General features: G+C 34.6%; 1 non-coding gene across 1 annotated transcript; it reads left to right on the plus strand.

The window, feature by feature from the left end:
• Nucleotides 1-9,546: 9,546 nt before the first annotated feature.
• Nucleotides 9,547-9,620, plus strand: TRNAN-AUU (transfer RNA asparagine (anticodon AUU)). Its single transcript has one exon. It is a non-coding gene; the product is annotated as a tRNA-Asn (tRNA).
• The last annotated feature ends 13,623 nt before the right edge of the window (nucleotides 9,621-23,243 follow it).

Genomic DNA, 23,243 nt, shown 5'->3' on the forward strand with positions numbered 1-23,243 from the left:
CGTAATTGACCTTGTGGTCAGATTTTGGTGATATTTAAGTAGACAAGTCAAAATTTCAAACCCCCTCTTATTGTGTAGGGTACCTGGCCTTCTCTGATGTAATCAGAGTTAGATTTGATTCAGTGATTTTATAAAAAACAGCTAGGAAGCACAATTTAGCAGTGGGTTGCAGAGAAAAAAAATATGCTGGCAAAAAAAATCCAATTGAGTGATTAAACAGCTCTTCATTTTCTGGCTTTATTTTTATGCTAACAAATTTGTTCTCTGAAAAGTGTCCACAAAGCCAAGTCTCTGATTAACACCTTTGTAGGGATGGTTTTTCACCTATTACTAAATTAAACTTGCTTCATTGGAAAGGCAGCAAGATGCATCCTCATTTCAATGTCTACTGAAATAATACAAGTTGACACCAGGAAACATTAACGCCACTGCATCCTTGCTGCTTTCTCATGTGGAAGTCTGTTTAATGCGAAAACAAGGTGATATCTAATTAGCACACAGGTAAGGAATTAAGAAAATCTTTATTTAAGGGTGAAGATGTTTCTCACAAAATCGTTGCCCCAATGCATCATTGAAATTCAAGCTGGAAAGATGATTTTAATATATCACTTGTACATTTTGTATTGCTCTTCTGGTGACAATGTAGTTTGTTTTTGTCAATTACCATTTTAATAATAGGGTAAAGAAAATTAAGTGGATTTTTGAAAGAAAACAATACTGTCAATATACTATTAAAACAAATTAAAATGGTAAAAGTTATTGTACTTTAAGTAAAAATAAAAGAGCCAAAATATCAATCCCAGTTTTGGATTACTTTAATTAAAAAAAAAAAAGCATACAGCAGAGGATAGTTTCAATCTGCCTACCTCTGGGTTATGAGCCCAGCATGCTTCCATTGCTGTACTTTGCTGCACATGTAAGTGCAAGAGATCCTGAAGCACTCACTCATCATGGGAAAGTACCAATGTGTTTCTTCGTTGGTTGATGGAAGAAACATCTTACAAAAACTCTCCAGATTATTGACTTTTTAAAGTTTTTCTAGGAAACGTTTTAGATGAATGCTTACTAGCCTTTGTCAGTATGCACTTTCGCAAAGTGTCTTTGTGGCGCAATCAGTTAGTGTGTATGGCTATTAACTAAAAGGTTGGTGGTTCAATCCCACCCAGGGATGTAATTGATCTTGTTATCAGATTTTGGTGATCTTTAAGTAGACAAGTCAAAATTTCAAACCCCCTCTTATGGTGTAGGGTACCTGGCCTTCTCTGATGTAATCAGAGTTAGATTTGATTCATTGATTTTATAAAAACAGCGAGGAAGCACAATTTAGCAGTGGTTTGCAGAGAAAAAAAATATGCTGGCAGAAAAATCCAATTGAGTGATTAAACAGCTCTTCATTTTCTGGCTTTATTTTTATGCTAACAAATTTGTTCTCTGAAAAGTGTCCACAAAGCCAAGTCTCTGATTAACACCTTTGTAAGGATGGTTTTTCACCCATTACTAAATTAAACTTGCTTCATTGGAAAGGCAGCAAGATGCATCCTCATTTCAATGTCTACTGAAATAATACAAGTTGACACCAGGAAACATTAACGCCACTGCATCCTTGCTGCTTTCTCATGTGGAAGTCTGTTTAATGCGAAAACAAGGTGATATCTAATTATCACACAGGTAAGGAATTAAGAAAATCTTTATTTAAGGGTGAAGATGTTTCTCACAAAATCGTTGCCCCAATGCATCATTGAAATTCAAGCTGGAAAGATGATTTTAATATATCACTTGTACATTTTGTATTGCTCTTCTGGTGACAATGTAGTTTGTTTTTGTCAATTACCATTTTAATAATAGGGTAAAGAAAATTAAGTGGATTTTTGAAAGAAAACAATACTGTCAATATACTATTAAAACAAATTAAAATGGTAAAAGTTATTGTACTTTAAGTAAAAATAAAAGAGCCAAAATATCAATCCCAGTTTTGGATTACTTTAATTAACAAAAAAAAAATGCATATAGCAGAGGATAGTTTCAATCTGCCTACCTCTGGGTTATGGGCCCAGCATGCTTCCATTGCTGTACTCTGCTGCACATGTAAGTGCAAGAGATCCTGAAGCACTCACTCATCATGGGAAAGTACCAATGTGTTTCTTCGTTGGTTGATGGAAGAAACATCTTACAAAAACTCTCCAGATTATTAACTTTTTAAAGTTTTTCTAGGAAACGTTTTAGATGAATGCTTATTAGCCCTTGTCAGTATATACTTTTGCAATGTGTCTCTGTGGCGCAATCAGTTAGTGTGTACGGCTATTAACCAAAAGATTGGTGGTTCAATCCCACCCAGGTACGTAATTGACCTTGTTATCAGATTTTGGTGATCTTTAAGTAGACAAGTCAAAATTTCAAACCCCCTGTTATGGTGTAGGGTACCTGGCCTTCTCTGATGTAATCAGAGTTAGATTTGATTCAGTGATTTATAAAAACAGCTAGGAAGCACAATTTAGCAGTGGGTTGTAGAGAAAAAGAAATATGCTGGCAGAAAAATCCAATTGAGTGATTAAACAGCTCTTCATTTTCTGGCTTTATTTTTATGCTAACAAATTTGTTCTCTGAAAAGTGTCCACAAAGCAAAGTCTCTGATTAACACCTTTGTAGGGATGGTTTTTCACCTATTACTAAATTAAACTTGCTTCATTGGAAAGGCAGCAAGATGCATCCTCATTTCAATGTCTACTGAAATAATACAAGTTGACACCAGGAAACATTAACGCCACTGCATCCTTGCTGCTTTCTCATGTGGATGTATGTAAGTGCAAGAGATCCTGAAGCACTCACTCATCATGGGAAAGTACCAATGTGTTTATTCGTTGGTTGATAGAAGAAACATCTTACAAAAACTCTCCAGATTATTGATTTTTTAATGGCCTTTGTAGGGATGGTTTTTCACCTATTACTAAATTAAACTTGCTTCATTGGAAAGGCAGCAAGATGCATCCTCATTTCAATGTCTACTGAAATAATACAAGTTGACACCAGGAAACATTCACGCCACTGCATGCTTGCTGCTTTCTCATGTGGAAGTCTGTTTAATGTGAAAACAAGGTGATATCTAATTAGCACACAGGTAAGGAATTAAGAAAATCTTTATTTAAGGGTGAAGATGTTTCTCACAAAATCGTTGCCCCAATGCATCATTGAAATTCAAGCTGGAAAGATGATTTTAATATATCACTTGTACATTTTGTATTGCTCTTCTGGTGACAATGTAGTTTGTTTTTGTCAATTACCATTTTAATAATAGGGTAAAGAAAATGAAGTGGATTTTTGAAAGAAAACAATACTGTCAATATACTATTAAAACAAATTAAAATGGTAAGAGTTATTGTACTTTAAGTAAAAATAAAAGAGCCAAAATATCAATCCCAGTTTTGGATTACTTTAATTAACAAAAAAAAATGCATATAGCAGAGGATAGTTTCAATCTGCCTACCTCTGGGTTATGGGCCCAGCATGCTTCCATTGCTGTACTCTGCTGCACATGTAAGTGCAAGAGATCCTGAAGCACTCACTCATCATGGGAAAGTACCAATGTGTTTCTTCGTTGGTTGATAGAAGAAACATCTTACAAAAACTCTCCAGATTATTGACTTTTTTAAGTTTTTCTAGGAAACGTTTTAGATGAATGCTTATTAGCATTTGTCAGTATGTACTTTTGCAAAGTGTCTCTGTGGCGCAATCAGTTAGTGTGTACGGCTATTAACCAAAAGGTTAGTGGTTCAATCCCACCCAGGGACGCAATTGACCTTGTGATCAGATTTTGGTGATCTTTAAGTAGACAAGTCAAATTTCATACTCCCTGTTATTGTGTAGGGTACCTGGCCTTCTCTGATGTAATCAGAGTTAGATTTGATTCAGTGATTTTATAAAAAAAGCTAGGAAGCACAATTTAGCAGTGGGTTGCAGAGAAAAAAAATATGCTGGCAGAAAAATCCAATTGAGTGATTAAACAGCTCTTTATTTTCTGGCTTTATTTTTATGCTAACAAATTTGTTCTCTGAAAAGTGTCCACAAAGCCAAGTCTCTGATTAACACCTTTGTAAGGATGGTTTTTCACCTATTACTAAATTAAACTTGCTTCATTGGAAAGGCAGCAAGATGCATCCTCATTTCAATGTCTACTGAAATAATACAGGTTGACACCAGGAAACATTAACGCCACTGCATCCTTGCTGCTTTCTCATGTGGAAGTCTGTTTAATGTGAAAACAAGGTGATATCTAATTAGCACACAGGTAAGGAATTAAGAAAATCTTTATTTAAGGGTGAAGATGTTTCTCACAAAATCGTTGCCCCAATGCATCATTGAAATTCAAGCTGGAAAGATGATTTTAATATATCACTTGTACATTTTGTATTGCTCTTCTGGTGACAATGTAGTTTGTTTTTGTCAATTACCATTTTAATAATAGGGTAAAGAAAATTAAGTGGATTTTTGACAGAAAACAATACTGTCAATATACTATTAAAACAAATTAAAATGGTAAAAGTTATTGTACTTTAAGTAAAAATAAAAGAGCCAAAATATCAATCCCAGTTTTGGATTACTTTAATTAAAAAAAAAAAAGCATACAGCAGAGGATAGTTTCAATCTGCCTACCTCTGGGTTATGAGCCCAGCATGCTTCCATTGCTGTACTTTGCTGCACATGTAAGTGCAAGAGATCCTGAAGCACTCACTCATCATGGGAAAGTACCAATGTGTTTCTTCGTTGGTTGATGGAAGAAACATCTTACAAAAACTCTCCAGATTATTGACTTTTTAAAGTTTTTCTAGGAAACGTTTTAGATGAATGCTTATTAGCCTTTGTCAGTATGCACTTTCGCAAAGTGTCTCTGTGGCGCAATCAGTTAGTGTGTACGGCTATTAACTAAAAGGTTGGTGGTTCAATCCCACCCAGGGATGTAATTGATCTTGTTATCAGATTTTGGTGATCTTTAAGTAGACAAGTCAAAATTTCAAACCCCCTCTTATGGTGTAGGGTACCTGGCCTTCTCTGATGTAATCAGAGTTAGATTTGATTCATTGATTTTATAAAAACAGCGAGGAAGCACAATTTAGCAGTGGTTTGCAGAGAAAAAAAATATGCTGGCAGAAAAATCCAATTGAGTGATTAAACAGCTCTTCATTTTCTGGCTTTATTTTTATGCTAACAAATTTGTTCTCTGAAAAGTGTCCACAAAGCCAAGTCTCTGATTAACACCTTTGTAAGGATGGTTTTTCACCTATTACTAAATTAAACTTGCTTCATTGGAAAGGCAGCAAGATGCATCCTCATTTCAATGTCTACTGAAATAATACAAGTTGACACCAGGAAACATTAACGCCACTGCATCCTTGCTGCTTTCTCATGTGGAAGTCTGTTTAATGCGAAAACAAGGTGATATCTAATTATCACACAGGTAAGGAATTAAGAAAATCTTTATTTAAGGGTGAAGATGTTTCTCACAAAATCGTTGCCCCAATGCATCATTGAAATTCAAGCTGGAAAGATGATTTTAATATATCACTTGTACATTTTGTATTGCTCTTCTGGTGACAATGTAGTTTGTTTTTGTCAATTACCATTTTAATAATAGGGTAAAGAAAATTAAGTGGATTTTTGAAAGAAAACAATACTGTCAATATACTATTAAAACAAATTAAAATGGTAAGAGTTATTGTACTTTAAGTAAAAATAAAAGAGCCAAAATATCAATCCCAGTTTTGGATTACTTTAATTAACAAAAAAAAATGCATATAGCAGAGGATAGTTTCAATCTGCCTACCTCTGGGTTATGGGCCCAGCATGCTTCCATTGCTGTACTCTGCTGCACATGTAAGTGCAAGAGATCCTGAAGCACTCACTCATCATGGGAAAGTACCAATGTGTTTCTTCGTTGGTTGATAGAAGAAACATCTTACAAAAACTCTCCAGATTATTGACTTTTTTAAGTTTTTCTAGGAAACGTTTTAGATGAATGCTTATTAGCATTTGTCAGTATGTACTTTTGCAAAGTGTCTCTGTGGCGCAATCAGTTAGTGTGTACGGCTATTAACCAAAAGGTTAGTGGTTCAATCCCACCCAGGGACGCAATTGACCTTGTGATCAGATTTTGGTGATCTTTAAGTAGACAAGTCAAATTTCATACTCCCTGTTATTGTGTAGGGTACCTGGCCTTCTCTGATGTAATCAGAGTTAGATTTGATTCAGTGATTTTATAAAAAAAGCTAGGAAGCACAATTTAGCAGTGGGTTGCAGAGAAAAAAAATATGCTGGCAGAAAAATCCAATTGAGTGATTAAACAGCTCTTTATTTTCTGGCTTTATTTTTATGCTAACAAATTTGTTCTCTGAAAAGTGTCCACAAAGCCAAGTCTCTGATTAACACCTTTGTAAGGATGGTTTTTCACCTATTACTAAATTAAACTTGCTTCATTGGAAAGGCAGCAAGATGCATCCTCATTTCAATGTCTACTGAAATAATACAGGTTGACACCAGGAAACATTAACGCCACTGCATCCTTGCTGCTTTCTCATGTGGAAGTCTGTTTAATGTGAAAACAAGGTGATATCTAATTAGCACACAGGTAAGGAATTAAGAAAATCTTTATTTAAGGGTGAAGATGTTTCTCACAAAATCGTTGCCCCAATGCATCATTGAAATTCAAGCTGGAAAGATGATTTTAATATATCACTTGTACATTTTGTATTGCTCTTCTGGTGACAATGTAGTTTGTTTTTGTCAATTACCATTTTAATAATAGGGTAAAGAAAATTAAGTGGATTTTTGACAGAAAACAATACTGTCAATATACTATTAAAACAAATTAAAATGGTAAAAGTTATTGTACTTTAAGTAAAAATAAAAGAGCCAAAATATCAATCCCAGTTTTGGATTACTTTAATTAAAAAAAAAAAAGCATACAGCAGAGGATAGTTTCAATCTGCCTACCTCTGGGTTATGAGCCCAGCATGCTTCCATTGCTGTACTTTGCTGCACATGTAAGTGCAAGAGATCCTGAAGCACTCACTCATCATGGGAAAGTACCAATGTGTTTCTTCGTTGGTTGATGGAAGAAACATCTTACAAAAACTCTCCAGATTATTGACTTTTTAAAGTTTTTCTAGGAAACGTTTTAGATGAATGCTTATTAGCCTTTGTCAGTATGCACTTTCGCAAAGTGTCTCTGTGGCGCAATCAGTTAGTGTGTACGGCTATTAACTAAAAGGTTGGTGGTTCAATCCCACCCAGGGATGTAATTGATCTTGTTATCAGATTTTGGTGATCTTTAAGTAGACAAGTCAAAATTTCAAACCCCCTCTTATGGTGTAGGGTACCTGGCCTTCTCTGATGTAATCAGAGTTAGATTTGATTCATTGATTTTATAAAAACAGCGAGGAAGCACAATTTAGCAGTGGTTTGCAGAGAAAAAAAATATGCTGGCAGAAAAATCCAATTGAGTGATTAAACAGCTCTTCATTTTCTGGCTTTATTTTTATGCTAACAAATTTGTTCTCTGAAAAGTGTCCACAAAGCCAAGTCTCTGATTAACACCTTTGTAAGGATGGTTTTTCACCTATTACTAAATTAAACTTGCTTCATTGGAAAGGCAGCAAGATGCATCCTCATTTCAATGTCTACTGAAATAATACAAGTTGACACCAGGAAACATTAACGCCACTGCATCCTTGCTGCTTTCTCATGTGGAAGTCTGTTTAATGCGAAAACAAGGTGATATCTAATTATCACACAGGTAAGGAATTAAGAAAATCTTTATTTAAGGGTGAAGATGTTTCTCACAAAATCGTTGCCCCAATGCATCATTGAAATTCAAGCTGGAAAGATGATTTTAATATATCACTTGTACATTTTGTATTGCTCTTCTGGTGACAATGTAGTTTGTTTTTGTCAATTACCATTTTAATAATAGGGTAAAGAAAATTAAGTGGATTTTTGAAAGAAAACAATACTGTCAATATACTATTAAAACAAATTAAAATGGTAAAAGTTATTGTACTTTAAGTAAAAATAAAAGAGCCAAAATATCAATCCCAGTTTTGGATTACTTTAATTAACAAAAAAAAAGCATATAGCAGAGGATAGTTTCAATCTGCCTACCTCTGGGTTATGGGCCCAGCATGCTTCCATTGCTGTACTCTGCTGCACATGTAAGTGCAAGAGATCCTGAAGCACTCACTCATCATGGGAAAGTACCAATGTGTTTCTTCGTTGGTTGATGGAAGAAACATCTTACAAAAACTCTCCAGATTATTAACTTTTTAAAGTTTTTCTAGGAAACGTTTTAGATGAATGCTTATTAGCCCTTGTCAGTATATACTTTTGCAATGTGTCTCTGTGGCGCAATCAGTTAGTGTGTACGGCTATTAACCAAAAGGTTGGTGGTTCAATCCCACCCAGGTACGTAATTGACCTTGTTATCAGATTTTGGTGATCTTTAAGTAGACAAGTCAAATTTCATACCCCCTGTTATTGTGTAGGGTACCTGGCCTTCTCAGATGTAATCAGAGTTAGATTTGATTCAGTGATTTTATAAAAACATCTAGGAAGCACAATTTAGCAGTGGTTTGCAGAGAAAAAGAAATATGCTGGCAAAAAAATCAAATTGCGTGATTAAACAGCTCTTCATTTTCTGGCTTTATTTTTATGCTAACAAATTTGTTCTCTGAAAAGTGTCCACAAAGCCAAGTCTCTGATTAACACCTTTGTAGGGATGGTTTTTCACCTATTACTAAATTAAACTTGCTTCATTGGAAAGGCAGCAAGATGCATCCTCATTTCAATGTCTACTGAAATAATACAGGTTGAAACCAGGAAACATTAACGCCACTGCATCCTTGCTGCTTTCTCATGTGGAAGTCTGTTTAATGTGAAAACAAGGTGATATCTAATTAGCACACAGGTAAGGAATTACGAAAATCTTTATTTAAGGGTGAAGATGTTTCTCACAAAATTGTTGCCCCAATGCATCATTGAAATTTAAGCTGGAAAGATGATTTTAATATATCACTTGTACATTTTGTATTGCTCTTCTGGTGACAATGTAGTTTTTTTTGTCAATTACCATTTTAATAATAGGGTAAAGAAAATTAAGTGGATTTTTGAAAGAAAACTATACTGTCAATATACTATTAAAACAAATTAAAATGGTAAAAGTTATTGTACTTTAAGTAAAAATAAAAGAGCAAAAATATCAATCCCAGTTTTGATTACTTAAATTAACAAAAAAAAATGCATATAGCAAAGGATAGTTTCAATCTGCCTACCTCTGGGTTATGGGTCCAGCATGCTTCCATTGCAGTACTCTGCTGCACATGTAAGTGCAAGAGATCCTGAAGCACTCACTCATCATGGGAAAGTACCAATGTGTTTATTCGTTGGTTGATAGAAGAAACATCTTACAAAAACTCTCCAGATTATTGATTTTTTAATGTTTTTCTAGGAAACGTTCTAGATGTATGCTTATTAGCCTTTGTCAGTATGTACCTTTTGCAAAGTGTCTCTGTGGCGCAATTGGTTAGTGTGTTTGGCTATTAACCAAAAGGTTGGTGGTTCAATCCCACCCAGGGACGTAATTGACCTTGTGATCAGATTTTGGTGATATTTAAGTAGACAAGTCAAAATTTCAAACCCCCTCTTATTGTGTAGGGTACCTGGCCTTCTCTGATGTAATCAGAGTTAGATTTGATTCAGTGATTTTATAAAAAACTGCTAGGAAGCACAATTTAGCAGTGGGTTGCAGAGAAAAAAAATATGCTGGCAGAAAAATCCAATTGAGTGATTAAACAGCTCTTCATTTTCTGGCTTTATTTTTATGCTAACAAATTTGTTCTCTGAAAAGTGTCCACAAAGCCAAGTCTCTGATTAACACCTTTGTAGGGATGGTTTTTCACCTATTACTAAATTAAACTTGCTTCATTGGAAAGGCAGCAAGATGCATCCTCATTTCAATGTTTACTGAAATAATACAGGTTGACACCAGGAAACATTAACGCCACTGCATCCTTGCTGCTTTCTCATGTGGAAGTCTGTTTAATGTGAAAACAAGGTGATATCTAATTAGCACACAGGTAAGGAATTAAGAAAATCTTTATTTAAGGGTGAAGATGTTTCTCACAAAATCGTTGCCCCAATGCATCATTGAAATTCAAGCTGGAAAGATGATTTTAATATATCACTTGTACATTTTGTATTGCTCTTCTGGTGACAATGTAGTTTGTTTTTGTCAATTACAATTTTAATAATAGGGTAAAGAAAATTAAGTGGATTTTTAAAAGAAAACAATACTGTCAATATACTATCAAAACAAATTAAAATGGTAAAAGTTATTGTACTTTAAGTAAAAATAAAAGAGCCAAAATATCAATCCCAGTTTTGGATTACTTTAATTAACAAAAAAAATGCATATAGCAAAGGATAGTTTCAATCTGCCTACCTCTGGGTTATGGGCCCAGCATGCTTCCATTGCAGTACTCTGCTGCACATGTAAGTGCAAGAGATCCTGAAGCACTCACTCATCATGGGAAAGTACCAATGTGTTTCTTCATTGGTTGATGGAAGAAACATCTTACAAAAACTCTCCAGATTATTGACTTTTTAAAGTTTTTCTAGGAAACGTTCTAGATGAATGCTTATTAGCCTTTGTCAGTATGGACTTTTGCAAAGTGTCTCTGTGGTGCAATTGGTTAGTGTGTAAGGCTATTAACCAAAAGGTTGGTGGTTCAATCCCACCCAGGGACGTAATTGACCTTGTTATCAGATTTTGGTGATCTTTAAGTAGACAAGTCAAATTTCATACCCCCTGTTATTGTGTAGGGTACCTGGCCTTCTCAGATGTAATCAGAGTAAGATTTGATTCAGTGATTTTATAAAAACATCTAGGAAGCACAATTTAGCAGTGGGTTGCAGAGAAAAAGAAATATGCTGGCAAAAAAATCAAATTGCGTGATTAAACAGCTCTTCATTTTCTGGCTTTATTTTTATGCTAACAAATTTGTTCTCTGAAAAGTGTCCACAAAGCCAAGTCTCTGATTAACACCTTTGTAGGGATGGTTTTTCACCTATTACTAAATTAAACTTGCTTCATTGGAAAGGCAGCAAGATGCATCCTCATTTCAATGTCTACTGAAATAATACAAGTTGACACCAGGAAACATTAACGCCACTGCATCCTTGCTGCTTTCTCATGTGGAAGTCTGTTTAATGCGAAAACAAGGTGATATCTAATTAGCACACAGGTAAGGAATTAAGAAAATCTTTATTTAAGGGTGAAGATGTTTCTCACAAAATCGTTGCCCCAATGCATCATTGAAATTCAAGCTGGAAAGATGATTTTAATATATCACTTGTACATTTTGTATTGCTCTTCTGGTGACAATGTAGTTTGTTTTTGTCAATTACCATTTTAATAATAGGGTAAAGAAAATTAAGTGGATTTTTGAAAGAAAACTATACTGTCAATATACTATTAAAACAAATTAAAATGGTAAAAGTTATTGTACTTTAAGTAAAAATAAAAGAGCAAAAATATCAATCCCAGTTTTGATTACTTAAATTAACAAAAAAAAATGCATATAGCAAAGGATAGTTTCAATCTGCCTACCTCTGGGTTATGGGTCCAGCATGCTTCCATTGCAGTACTCTGCTGCACATGTAAGTGCAAGAGATCCTGAAGCACTCACTCATCATGGGAAAGTACCAATGTGTTTATTCGTTGGTTGATAGAAGAAACATCTTACAAAAACTCTCCAGATTATTGATTTTTTAATGTTTTTCTAGGAAACGTTCTAGATGTATGCTTATTAGCCTTTGTCAGTATGCACTTTTTGCAAAGTGTCTCTGTGGCGCAATCGGTTAGTGTGTTCGGCTATTAACCAAAAGGTTGGTGGTTCAATCCCACCCAGGGACGTAATTGACCTTGTGATCAGATTTTGGTGATATTTAAGTAGACAAGTCAAAATTTCAAACCCCCTCTTATTGTGTAGGGTACCTGGCCTTCTCTGATGTAATCAGAGTTAGATTTGATTCTGTGATTTTATAAAAAACTGCTAGGAAGCACAATTTAGCAGTTGGTTGCAGAGAAAAAAAATATGCTGGCAGAAAAATCAAATTCAGTGATTAAACAGCTCTTCATTTTCTGGCTTTATTTTTATGCTAACAAATTTGTTCTCTGAAAAGTGTCCACAAAGCCAAGTCTCTGATTAACACCTTTGTAGGGATGGTTTTTCACCTATTACTAAATTAAACTTGCTTCATTGGAAAGGCAGCAAGATGCATCCTCATTTCAATGTTTACTGAAATAATACAGGTTGACACCAGGAAACATTAACGCCACTGCTTCCTTGCTGCTTTCTCATGTGGAAGTCTGTTTAATGTGAAAACAAGGTGATATCTAATTAGCACACAGGTAAGGAATTAAGAAAATCTTTATTTAAGGGTGAAGATGTTTCTCACAAAATCGTTGCCCCAATGCATCATTGAAATTCAAGCTGGAAAGATGATTTTAATATATCACTTGTACATTTTGTATTGCTCTTCTGGTGACAATGTAGTTTGTTTTTGTCAATTACCATTTTAATAATAGGGTAAAGAAAATTAAGTGGATTTTTGAAAGAAAACAATACTGTCAATATACTATCAAAACAAATTAAAATGGTAAAAGTTATTGTACTTTAAGTAAAAATAAAAGAGCCAAAATATCAATCCCTGTTTTGGATTACTTTAATTAACAAAAAAAATGCATATAGCAAAGGATAGTTTCAATCTGCCTACCTCTGGGTTATGGGCCCAGCATGCTTCCATTGCAGTACTCTGCTGCACATGTAAGTGCAAGAGATCCTGAAGCACTCACTCATCATGGGAAAGTACCAATGTGTTTCTTCATTGGTTGATGGAAGAAACATCTTACAAAAACTCTCCAGATTATTGACTTTTTAAAGTTTTTCTAGGAAACGTTCTAGATGAATGCTTATTAGCCTTTGTCAGTATGGACTTTTGCAAAGTGTCTCTGTGGTGCAATTGGTTAGTGTGTAAGGCTATTAACCAAAAGGTTGGTGGTTCAATCACACCCAGGGATGTAATTGACCTTGTGATCAGATTTTGGTGATATTTAAGTAGACAAGTCAAAATTTCAAACCCCATCTTATTGTGTAGGGTACCTGGCCTTCTCTGATGTTATCAGAGTTAGATTTGATTCAGTGATTTTATAAAAAACAGCTAGGAAGCACAATTTAGCAGTGGGTTGCAGAGAAAAAAAATATGCTGGCAAAAAAATCCAATTGAGTGATTAAACAGCTCTTCATTTTCTGGTTTATTTTTATGCTAACAAATTTGTTCTCTGAAAAGTGTCCACAAAGCCAAGTCTCTGATTAACACCGTTGTAGGGATGGTTTTTCACCTATTACTAAATTAAACTTGCTTCATTGGAAAGGCAGCAAGATGCATCCTCATTTCAATGTCTACTGAAATAATACAGGTTGACACCAGGAAACATTAACGCCACTGCATCCTTGCTGCTTTCTCATGTGGAAGTCTGTTTAATGTGAAAACAAGGTGATATCTAATTAGCACACAGGTAAGGAATTAAGAAAATCTTTATTTAAGGGTGAAGATGTTTCTCCCAAAATCGTTGCCCCAATGCATCATTGAAATTCAAGCTGGAAAGATGATTTTAATATATCACTTGTACATTTTGTATTGCTCTTCTGGTGACAATGTAGTTTGTTTTTGTCAATTACCATTTTAATAATAGGGTAAAGAAAATGAAGTGGATTTTTGAAAGAAAACAATACTGTCAATATACTATTAAAACAAATTAAAATGGTAAAAGTTATTGTACTTTAAGTAAAAATAAAAGAGACAAAATATCAATCCCAGTTTTGGATTACTTTAATTAACAAAAAAAAAATGCATATAGCAGAGGATAGTTTCAATCTAGCTATCTCTGGGTTATGGGCCCAGCATGCTTCCATTGCAGTACTCTGCTGCACATGTAAGTGCAAGAGATCCTGAAGCACTCACTCATCATGGGAAAGTACCAATGTGTTTCTTCATTGGTTGATGGAAGAAACATCTTACAAAAACTCTCCAGATTATTGACTTTTTAATGTTTTTCTAGGAAACGTTCTAGATGTATGCTTATTTGCCTTTGTCAGTATGTACTTTTTGCAAAGTGTCTCTGTGGTGCAATTGGTTAGTGTGTAAGGCTATTAACCAAAAGGTTGGTGGTTCAATCCCACCCAGGGACGTAATTGACCTTGTGATCAGATTTTGGTGATCTTTAAGTAGACAAGTCAAAATTTCAAACCCCCTCTTATTGTGTAGGGTACCTGGCCTTCTCTGATGTAATCAGAGTTAGATTTGATTCAGTGATTTTATAAAAAACAGCTAGGAAGCACAATTTAGCAGTGGGTTGCAGAGAAAAAAAATATGCTGGCAAAAAAAATCCAATTGAGTGATTAAACAGCTCTTCATTTTCTGGCTTTATTTTTATGCTAACAAATTTGTTCTCTGAAAAGTGTCCACAAAGCCAAGTCTCTGATTAACACCTTTGTAGGGATGGTTTTTCACCTATTACTAAATTAAACTTGCTTCATTGGAAAGGCAGCAAGATGCATCCTCATTTCAATGTCTACTGAAATAATACAAGTTGACACCAGGAAACATTAACGCCACTGCATCCTTGCTGCTTTCTCATGTGGAAGTCTGTTTAATGCGAAAACAAGGTGATATCTAATTAGCACACAGGTAAGGAATTAAGAAAATCTTTATTTAAGGGTGAAGATGTTTCTCACAAAATCGTTGCCCCAATGCATCATTGAAATTCAAGCTGGAAAGATGATTTTAATATATCACTTGTACATTTTGTATTGCTCTTCTGGTGACAATGTAGTTTGTTTTTGTCAATTACCATTTTAATAATAGGGTAAAGAAAATTAAGTGGATTTTTGAAAGAAAACAATACTGTCAATATACTATTAAAACAAATTAAAATGGTAAAAGTTATTGTACTTTAAGTAAAAATAAAAGAGCCAAAATATCAATCCCAGTTTTGGATTACTTTAATTAAAAAAAAAAAGCATACAGCAGAGGATAGTTTCAATCTGCCTACCTCTGGGTTATGAGCCCAGCATGCTTCCATTGCTGTACTTTGCTGCACGTGTAAGTGCAAGAGATCCTGAAGCACTCACTCATCATGGGAAAGTACCAATGTGTTTCTTCGTTGGTTGATGGAAGAAACATCTTACAAAAACTCTCCAGATTATTGACTTTTTAAAGTTTTTCTAGGAAACGTTTTAGATGAATGCTTATTAGCCTTTGTCAGTATGCACTTTCGCAAAGTGTCTCTGTGGCGCAATCAGTTAGTGTGTACGGCTATTAACTAAAAGGTTGGTGGTTCAATCCCACCCAGGGATGTAATTGATCTTGTTATCAGATTTTGGTGATCTTTAAGTAGACAAGTCAAAATTTCAAACCCCCTCTTATGGTGTAGGGTACATGGCCTTCTCTGATGTAATCAGAGTTAGATTTGATTCATTGATTTTATAAAAACAGCGAGGAAGCACAATTTAGCAGTGGTTTGCAGAGAAAAAAAATATGCTGGCAGAAAAATCCAATTGAGTGATTAAACAGCTCTTCATTTTCTGGCTTTATTTTTATGCTAACAAATTTGTTCTCTGAAAAGTGTCCACAAAGCCAAGTCTCTGATTAACACCTTTGTAAGGATGGTTTTTCACCTATTACTAAATTAAACTTGCTTCATTGGAAAGGCAGCAAGATGCATCCTCATTTCAATGTCTACTGAAATAATACAAGTTGACACCAGGAAACATTAACGCCACTGCATCCTTGCTGCTTTCTCATGTGGAAGTCTGTTTAATGCGAAAACAAGGTGATATCTAATTATCACACAGGTAAGGAATTAAGAAAATCTTTATTTAAGGGTGAAGATGTTTCTCACAAAATCGTTGCCCCAATGCATCATTGAAATTCAAGCTGGAAAGATGATTTTAATATATCACTTGTACATTTTGTATTGCTCTTCTGGTGACAATGTAGTTTGTTTTTGTCAATTACCATTTTAATAATAGGGTAAAGAAAATTAAGTGGATTTTTGAAAGAAAACAATACTGTCAATATACTATTAAAACAAATTAAAATGGTAAAAGTTATTGTACTTTAAGTAAAAATAAAAGAGCCAAAATATCAATCCCAGTTTTGGATTACTTTAATTAACAAAAAAAAAGCATATAGCAGAGGATAGTTTCAATCTGCCTACCTCTGGGTTATGGGCCCAGCATGCTTCCATTGCTGTACTCTGCCGCACATGTAAGTGCAAGAGATCCTGAAGCACTCACTCATCATGGGAAAGTACCAATGTGTTTCTTCGTTGGTTGATGGAAGAAACATCTTACAAAAACTCTCCAGATTATTAACTTTTTAAAGTTTTTCTAGGAAACGTTTTAGATGAATGCTTATTAGCCCTTGTCAGTATATAATTTTGCAATGTGTCTCTGTGGCGCAATCAGTTAGTGTGTATGGCTATTAACCAAAAGGTTGGTGGTTCAATCCCACCCAGGTATGTAATTGACCTTGTTATCAGATTTTGGTGATCTTTAAGTAGACAAGTCAAAATTTCAAACCCCCTGTTATGGTGTAGGGTACCTGGCCTTCTCTGATGTAATCAGAGTTAGATTTGATTCAGTGATTTATAAAAACAGCTAGGAAGCACAATTTAGCAGTGGGTTGTAGAGAAAAAGAAATATGCTGGCAGAAAAATCCAATTGAGTGATTAAACAGCTCTTCATTTTCTGGCTTTATTTTTATGCTAACAAATTTGTTCTCTGAAAAGTGTCCACAAAGCAAAGTCTCTGATTAACACCTTTGTAGGGATGGTTTTTCACCTATTACTAAATTAAACTTGCTTCATTGGAAAGGCAGCAAGATGCATCCTCATTTCAATGTCTACTGAAATAATACAAGTTGACACCAGGAAACATTAACGCCACTGCATCCTTGCTGCTTTCTCATGTGGAAGTCTGTTTAATGTGAAAACAAGGTGATATCTAATTAGCACACAGGTAAGGAATTAAGAAAATCTTTATTTAAGGGTGAAGATGTTTCTCACAAAATCGTTGCCCCAATGCATCATTGAAATTCAAGCTGGAAAGATGATTTTAATATATCACTTGTACATTTTGTATTGCTCTTCTGGTGACAATGTAGTTTGTTTTTGTCAATTACCATTTTAATAATAGGGTAAAGAAAATGAAGTGGATTTTTGAAAGAAAACAATACTGTCAATATACTATTAAAACAAATTAAAATGGTAAGAGTTATTGTACTTTAAGTAAAAATAAAAGAGCCAAAATATCAATCCCAGTTTTGGATTACTTTAATTAACAAAAAAAAATGCATATAGCAGAGGATAGTTTCAATCTGCCTACCTCTGGGTTATGGGCCCAGCATGCTTCCATTGCTGTACTCTGCTGCACATGTAAGTGCAAGAGATCCTGAAGCACTCACTCATCATGGGAAAGTACCAATGTGTTTCTTCGTTGGTTGATAGAAGAAACATCTTACAAAAACTCTCCAGATTATTGACTTTTTTAAGTTTTTCTAGGAAACGTTTTAGATGAATGCTTATTAGCATTTGTCAGTATGTACTTTTGCAAAGTGTCTCTGTGGCGCAATCAGTTAGTGTGTACGGCTATTAACCAAAAGGTTAGTGGTTCAATCCCACCCAGGGACGTAATTGACCTTGTGATCAGATTTTGGTGATCTTTAAGTAGACAAGTCAAATTTCATACTCCCTGTTATTGTGTAGGGTACCTGGCCTTCTCTGATGTAATCAGAGTTAGATTTGATTCAGTGATTTTATAAAAAAAAGCTAGGAAGCACAATTTAGCAGTGGGTTGCAGAGAAAAAAAATATGCTGGCAGAAAAATCCAATTGAGTGATTAAACAGCTCTTTATTTTCTGGCTTTATTTTTATGCTAACAAATTTGTTCTCTGAAAAGTGTCCACAAAGCCAAGTCTCTGATTAACACCTTTGTAAGGATGGTTTTTCACCTATTACTAAATTAAACTTGCTTCATTGGAAAGGCAGCAAGATGCATCCTCATTTCAATGTCTACTGAAATAATACAGGTTGACACCAGGAAACATTAACGCCACTGCATACTTGCTGCTTTCTCATGTGGAAGTCTGTTTAATGTGAAAACAAGGTGATATCTAATTAGCACACAGGTAAGGAATTAAGAAAATCTTTATTTAAGGGTGAAGATGTTTCTCACAAAATCGTTGCCCCAATGCATCATTGAAATTCAAGCTGGAAAGATGATTTTAATATATCACTTGTACATTTTGTATTGCTCTTCTGGTGACAATGTAGTTTGTTTTTGTCAATTACCATTTTAATAATAGGGTAAAGAAAATGAATTGGATTTTTGAAAGAAAACAATACTGTCAATATACTATTAAAACAAATTAAAATGGTAAAAGTTATTGTACTTTAAGTAAAAATAAAAGAGCCAAAATATCAATCCCAGTTTTGGAATACTTTAATTAACAAACAAAAAAATGCATATAGCAGAGGATAGTTTCAATCTGCCTACCTCTGGGTTATGGGCCCAGCATGCTTCCATTGCTGTACTCTGCTGCACATGTAAGTGCAAGAGATCCTGAAGCACTCACTCATCATGTGAAAGTACCAATGTGTTTCTTCGTTGGTTGATAGAAGAAACATCTTACAAAAACTCTCCAGATTATTGACTTTATTAAGTTTTTCTAGGAAACGTTTTAGATGAATGCTTATTAGCCTTTGTCAGTATGTAGTTTTGCAAAGTGTCTCTGTGGCGCAATCAGTTAGTGTGTATGGCTATTAACCAAAAGGTTGGTGGTTCAATCCCACCCAGGGACGTAATTGACCTTGTTATCAGATTTTGGTGATATTTAAGTAGACAAGTCAAAATTTCACACCCCCTCTTATTGTGTAGGGTACCTGGCCTTCTCTGATGTAATCAGAGTTAGATTTGATTCATTGATTTTATAAAAACAGCGAGGAAGCACAATTTAGCAGTGGTTTGCAGAGAAAAAAAATATGCTGGCAGAAAAATCCAATTGAGTGATTAAACAGCTCTTCATTTTCTGGCTTTATTTTTATGCTAACAAATTTGTTCTCTGAAAAGTGTCCACAAAGCCAAGTCTCTGATTAACACCTTTGTAAGGATGGTTTTTCACCTATTACTAAATTAAACTTGCTTCATTGGAAAGGCAGCAAGATGCATCCTCATTTCAATGTCTACTGAAATAATACAAGTTGACACCAGGAAACATTAACGCCACTGCATCCTTGCTGCTTTCTCATGTGGAAGTCTGTTTAATGCGAAAACAAGGTGATATCTAATTATCACACAGGTAAGGAATTAAGAAAATCTTTATTTAAGGGTGAAGATGTTTCTCACAAAATCGTTGCCCCAATGCATCATTGAAATTCAAGCTGGAAAGATGATTTTAATATATCACTTGTACATTTTGTATTGCTCTTCTGGTGACAATGTAGTTTGTTTTTGTCAATTACCATTTTAATAATAGGGTAAAGAAAATGAAGTGGATTTTTGAAAGAAAACAATACTGTCAATATACTATTAAAACAAATTAAAATGGTAAAAGTTATTGTACTTTAAGTAAAAATAAAAGAGCCAAAATATCAATCCCAGTTTTGGATTACTTTAATTAACAAAAAAAAAGCATATAGCAGAGGATAGTTTCAATCTGCCTACCTCTGGGTTATGGGCCCAGCATGCTTCCATTGCTGTACTCTGCTGCACATGTAAGTGCAAGAGATCCTGAAGCACTCACTCATCATGGGAAAGTACCAATGTGTTTCTTCGTTGGTTGATGGAAGAAACATCTTACAAAAACTCTCCAGATTATTGACTTTATTAAGTTTTTCTAGGAAACGTTTTAGATGAATGCTTATTAGCCTTTGTCAGTATGTACTTTTGCAAAGTGTCTCTGTGGCGCAATCAGTTAGTGTGTATGGCTATTAACCAAAAGGTTGGTGGTTCAATCCCACCCAGGGACGTAATTGACCTTGTTATCAGATTTTGGTGATATTTAAGTAGACAAGTCAAAATTTCAAACCCCCTCTTATTGTGTAGGGTACCTGGCCTTCTCTGATGTAATCAGAGTTAGATTTGATTCAGTGATTTTATAAAAACATCTAGGAAGCACAATTTAGCAGTGGGTTGCAGAGAAAAAGAAATATGCTTGCAAAAAAATCAAATTGCTTGATTTAACAGCTCTTAATTTTCTTGCTTTATTTTTATGCTAACAAATTTGTTCTCTGAAAAGTGTCCACAAAGCCAAGTCTCTGATTAACACCTTTGTAGGGATGGTTTTTCACCTATTACTAAATTAAACTTGCTTCATTGGAAAGGCAGCAAGATGCATCCTCATTTCAATGTCTACTGAAATAATACAGGTTGACACCAGGAAACATTAACGCCACTGCATCCTTGCTGCTTTCTCATGTGGAAGTCTGTTTAATGTGAAAACAAGGTGATATCTAATTAGCACACAGGTAAGGAATTACGAAAATCTTTATTTAAGGGTGAAGATGTTTCTCACAAAATTGTTGCCCCAATGCATCATTGAAATTCAAGCTGGAAAGATGATTTTAATATATCACTTGTACATTTTGTATTGCTCTTCTGGTGACAATGTAGTTTTTTTTGTCAATTACCATTTTAATAACAGGGTAAAGAAAATTAAGTGGATTTTTGAAAGAAAACTATACTGTCAATATACTATTAAAACAAATTAAAATGGTAAAAGTTATTGTACTTTAAGTAAAAATAAAAGAGCAAAAATATCAATCCCAGTTTTGATTACTTAAATTAACAAAAAAAATGCATATAGCAAAGGATAGTTTCAATCTGCCTACCTCTGGGTTATGGGCCCAGCATGCTTCCATTGCTGTACTCTGCTGCACATGTAAGTGCAAGAGATCCTGAAGCACTCACTCATCATGGGAAAGTACCAATGTGTTTCTTCGTTGGTTGATAGAAGAAACATCTTACAAAAACTCTCCAGATTATTGACTTTTTTAAGTTTTTCTAGGAAACGTTTTAGATGAATGCTTATTAGCATTTGTCAGTATGTACTTTTGCAAAGTGTCTCTGTGGCGCAATCAGTTAGTGTGTACGGCTATTAACCAAAAGGTTAGTGGTTCAATCCCACCCAGGGACGCAATTGACCTTGTGATCAGATTTTGGTGATCTTTAAGTAGACAAGTCAAAATTTCAAACCCCCTCTTATTGTGTAGGGTACCTGGCCTTCTCTGATGTAATCAGAGTTAGATTTGATTCAGTGATTTTATAAAAACATCTAGGAAGCACAATTTAGCAGTGGGTTGCAGAGAAAAAGAAATATGCTTGCAAAAAAATCAAATTGCTTGATTTAACAGCTCTTAATTTTCTTGCTTTATTTTTATGCTAACAAATTTGTTCTCTGAAAAGTGTCCACAAAGCCAAGTCTCTGATTAACACCTTTGTAGGGATGGTTTTTCACCTATTACTAAATTAAACTTGCTTCATTGGAAAGGCAGCAAGATGCATCCTCATTTCAATGTCTACTGAAATAATACAGGTTGACACCAGGAAACATTAACGCCACTGCATCCTTGCTGCTTTCTCATGTGGAAGTCTGTTTAATGTGAAAACAAGGTGATATCTAATTAGCACACAGGTAAGGAATTACGAAAATCTTTATTTAAGGGTGAAGATGTTTCTCACAAAATTGTTGCCCCAATGCATCATTGAAATTCAAGCTGGAAAGATGATTTTAATATATCACTTGTACATTTTGTATTGCTCTTCTGGTGACAATGTAGTTTTTTTTGTCAATTACCATTTTAATAACAGGGTAAAGAAAATTAAGTGGATTTTTGAAAGAAAACTATACTGTCAATATACTATTAAAACAAATTAAAATGGTAAAAGTTATTGTACTTTAAGTAAAAATAAAAGAGCAAAAATATCAATCCCAGTTTTGATTACTTAAATTAACAAAAAAAATGCATATAGCAAAGGATAGTTTCAATCTGCCTACCTCTGGGTTATGGGCCCAGCATGCTTCCATTGCTGTACTCTGCTGCACATGTAAGTGCAAGAGATCCTGAAGCACTCACTCATCATGGGAAAGTACCAATGTGTTTCTTCGTTGGTTGATAGAAGAAACATCTTACAAAAACTCTCCAGATTATTGACTTTTTTAAGTTTTTCTAGGAAACGTTTTAGATGAATGCTTATTAGCATTTGTCAGTATGTACTTTTGCAAAGTGTCTCTGTGGCGCAATCAGTTAGTGTGTACGGCTATTAACCAAAAGGTTAGTGGTTCAATCCCACCCAGGGACGCAATTGACCTTGTGATCAGATTTTGGTGATCTTTAAGTAGACAAGTCAAATTTCATACTCCCTGTTATTGTGTAGGGTACCTGGCCTTCTCTGATGTAATCAGAGTTAGATTTGATTCAGTGATTTTATAAAAAAAGCTAGGAAGCACAATTTAGCAGTGGGTTGCAGAGAAAAAAAATATGCTGGCAGAAAAATCCAATTGAGTGATTAAACAGCTCTTTATTTTCTGGCTTTATTTTTATGCTAACAAATTTGTTCTCTGAAAAGTGTCCACAAAGCCAAGTCTCTGATTAACACCTTTGTAAGGATGGTTTTTCACCTATTACTAAATTAAACTTGCTTCATTGGAAAGGCAGCAAGATGCATCCTCATTTCAATGTCTACTGAAATAATACAGGTTGACACCAGGAAACATTAACGCCACTGCATCCTTGCTGCTTTCTCATGTGGAAGTCTGTTTAATGTGAAAACAAGGTGATATCTAATTAGCACACAGGTAAGGAATTAAGAAAATCTTTATTTAAGGGTGAAGATGTTTCTCACAAAATCGTTGCCCCAATGCATCATTGAAATTCAAGCTGGAAAGATGATTTTAATATATCACTTGTACATTTTGTATTGCTCTTCTGGTGACAATGTAGTTTGTTTTTGTCAATTACCATTTTAATAATAGGGTAAAGAAAATTAAGTGGATTTTTGACAGAAAACAATACTGTCAATATACTATTAAAACAAATTAAAATGGTAAAAGTTATTGTACTTTAAGTAAAAATAAAA

Source organism: Pseudophryne corroboree, unplaced genomic scaffold (genome assembly GCF_028390025.1).
Source record: "Pseudophryne corroboree isolate aPseCor3 unplaced genomic scaffold, aPseCor3.hap2 scaffold_817, whole genome shotgun sequence".
In the NCBI taxonomy this organism is placed as follows: domain Eukaryota; kingdom Metazoa; phylum Chordata; class Amphibia; order Anura; family Myobatrachidae; genus Pseudophryne; species Pseudophryne corroboree.